The sequence below is a fragment of the Herpailurus yagouaroundi genome, unplaced genomic scaffold (assembly GCF_014898765.1).
Source record: "Herpailurus yagouaroundi ecotype Mexico unplaced genomic scaffold, PumYag 162, whole genome shotgun sequence".
Classification (NCBI taxonomy): domain Eukaryota; kingdom Metazoa; phylum Chordata; class Mammalia; order Carnivora; family Felidae; genus Herpailurus; species Herpailurus yagouaroundi.
Genome location: NW_024412403.1, coordinates 4415966 through 4419319, shown reverse-complemented (window position 1 = coordinate 4419319; position 3354 = coordinate 4415966). Strand labels below are relative to the sequence as shown.

At 45.5% G+C, this 3354-nt stretch overlaps 1 pseudogene; it reads left to right on the top strand.

Moving 5' to 3' along the window:
* Positions 1 to 344, top strand: part of LOC121035916 (keratin-associated protein 12-1-like) — a 541-nt pseudogene extending 197 nt beyond the window's left edge.
* The last annotated feature ends 3010 nt before the right edge of the window (positions 345 to 3354 follow it).

The window sequence follows — 3354 nt, the reverse complement described above, 5'->3', positions numbered from 1 at the left end:
TCCTGCCGGCCCTCCTGCCCCACCCTGGTCTGCAGACCCGTGTGCTGTAGCTCCCCGTGCTGCTTCTGACCAGGGGTCTCCTAACACCTGCTCCGGGGGCAGAGGGGGCCCCACCCATGCCCCTCCGGTGAGGACCAAGTCTTCGCCGGGCCTCCAGTTCTGCGCGTGGCAGGTCAAACATTCCCGATGAATCGTCTGAACCCTGGGGCGAGGACGGAGCAGGACGAGCCGGATCCCCCTGTGACCCTGCGTGTCTCCGCCAGGGTCCTTCTCTGTCTCCGGCAGGGAACCCAGCCCGTGTGAGCCCAATAAATCGTGCCTTCCTGAGGCAGCTTGCCCCTGTCTTATTTTCACAGACTTTGAAGTTCTTTCCTCGACGGCATATACAAACCATAAGCGCGGCCGCCCCTCCTCAAAGAGCCCCCTTTCCAACAGCTCAGCTGGAGGTGGGGGCTCCTCGGAGGCCGCAGGGGGGCGGTGCCATCCACACACCCACCACAGAGACTCACACTGCAGAAGGGGAAGTGCAGGGGTAACCTGCCCCGCTGAACAGGGGCCGGGAATCGGGCCGGGCGCCGGGCCTGACGTGGTGCCTTCGAGGATCGCTACAACAGGGAGGGCAGGGAAGCTCGCACAAACCCACCCCCACTACAAAGGGGAGTCTGACCATCCCGGGGAGGAGCAGCCGGAAGTGAGGAAGCCTCGCCCTCCAAGACCCAGGCCCACGGGCCTGCTCAGGACTGACCCGGGGCAGAACAACAGAGCCCTCCTGCCCCTGGCTCGGCCTGGCCGGCACGGCCGCAGGACCAGCAGCGGTCACTGGGGGAGGCAGGCATGTGGAGGGTCCCCTCCATGGGCAGGGCACACAGGGGTTGCTGGAAACTTAGGGCAGAGCAAGAACTCTGTGCCTCCAGCCCTCACCCTGGGCACACGGCACTGGAAGCCCAGCACGAAGGAATCCGAAGTCTTAGGTACCTTGAAGGTCATCTCAAGAACAGCAACGCCCAAGCCAAGGTCAACATCTGAGCAGGCTGATCGAAACTTACCCCCCACCACCCTGGTGACCTGACAGAAGAGACTCACCCGTTTCCAGGAAGAAACACTGGGTATGTTCCTTTCAATTAGTACTGATATCTGGTATTCAATCAAACATTTGAAGGCATGGAAAAAAGTAAGCAAAGAAGATCAATCCATTGTCCAGAGACGAAGCAGTCAATAGAACTAGACTCAGGAGTTACTCAGATGTTAAAACCATCAGACAGGAACATTAAAATAGCTACAATGAGCAAAGTAAGTCAGACAGAGAAAGGTCAATACAGCTGACCCTTGAACAATGTGGGGGTCTGGGGCACTGACCCCTCGCAAGTCAAAAATTCACATATAACTTTTGATGCCCTGAAAACTTAACTCCTAATAGCTTACTATTGACCAGAATCTTTACTGATAACATAGTCTGTTAACATATATGTTTCATGTTAACATATTACATGCTATATATTCATAGGATAAAGTAAAATAGAGAAAAGGAAATGTTATTTAAAAATTATAAGGAAGAGAAAATACATTGACAGTATTGTACTGTATTTTTTTTAATCCATGCAGATCAAACCCATGTTCTTCGAGTCAACTGTACTATATGATCTCACCTATATGTGTGGGGGAGAAAAGGGATTCCAGACGGAGGGGCGGGGGGCAGGTAAATGAGTGAAGGGGGTCAAAAGTTACAAACTTCCATTTATAAGTTTTAGGGACTGTAACGTACAGCATGGTAACTATAAAAGAAAAAACCCAAGTTGATATGTTTCAAGAAATAAAAGAACTATAAATATGAGGACAGAGTGAGAGTCTATTAAAATAGAAACAAACTGACTTGAGGGAAACAGAGAAAACTTCTCCAAATAAAAAATCAAGTCATGAAAATTAAAAATTTAGTGGAACGACTTAAACAGGATATCAGATACAGCTGAAGAGAGAATTAGAAAAATCAGAAGGCAGATCCAAGGAAAATATCCGTAACGCGATAAAGAGTCGAAAAAGTAGCAAATATGTAAGAGAGGTTACACGATGTGGGAAATGATTAGGGAGGTGAACATGTGTGGTCGATTCATAAATAAAAGTATAAATGATAAATATTAAATCTAGAAGAATTGTTACATTCGAGATGAACTAAAGCATTGAAGGGTGTGGGGCATATAAGGCTTCAAATAAATAAATAAGTAAGTAACTAAGATTAATATGTTAAATAATCAGGGATAAAACACAGACCACATATATGACAAGATGGGGAATTTCATCAGAGAAATGGGCGCCTACAAAAGAGTCAAACAGATAATGTAAAAATCAAAATATAATATCAAAGATGAATTCCTTCAATGGGCTTGTCAGTAGACTTGACACAGCCAAGTGTGGAATCATTAAATTTGAAGATAAGCCAATAGATATTGCCATGTTAAAACCCAAAGAGAAAGACAGTAAGGGAAAAACACAAAAACAAAGCATCAAAGAGCGCTAGGACAGTATTAGATCATCACTAATGCAGGTAATTAATTTCCCAGAAAAACAGGAGAGAATAAGGCAGAAGAAATATGTAATTTCTTAATATTTATCATGAACGTCCTAAAAATGAAAGACGTAAGATCATAGACCCAAAGGCTCAGAGCACTTCACGTAGGATAACTATAGCAGCCCCCAACTCCTGCAAAAGATAGTGACCCGGACACATCATTAAAAGTGTGACTGTAACACCAAAAGAGAGAAAAGAAAATCTTCAAGGCACCCACATGAAAAAGACACGCTACATACAGAACAAAGATAAGAATTTCTTCAGAGTCTAATGAAAAATTATACAATTCAGGGGCACCTAGGTGGCCCAGTCAGTTAAGCATCCACCTGTTGATTTCAGCTCAGGTCACCATCCCAGGGCCATACGATCGAGCCCCACATCAGGCTCTGCAGTGAGGGTCGAGCCTGCTCGAGATTCTCTTTCTCCTTCTCCCTCTGCCCCTCTCCCTGCCCGTGCTCTCTCTCTCCATAACAATTTAAAAGACAGTGGAATGACATCTTTAAAACACTAAGAGAAAAATCTGTCAACTGTATGAAATTTTAAGAAAGCATCTTTAAAAATTAAAGGGAAAGAAACATTATGTCAGATAAACAGAAACTGAGAGAGATTAACAGCAGACACACACTGCCAAGAATATTAAGAAAATTTCTTCAAGCCGGTGATTCTGAGAACAGAGAGAAACCTGGACGTACGTGAGGGAAACAATGGGTCTAGAAACGATTCTAGAGAGAAGATAATTATAAAAAACTTTACAAATAATTGACTGTCCAGAGCAAACACCGTAGCAATGC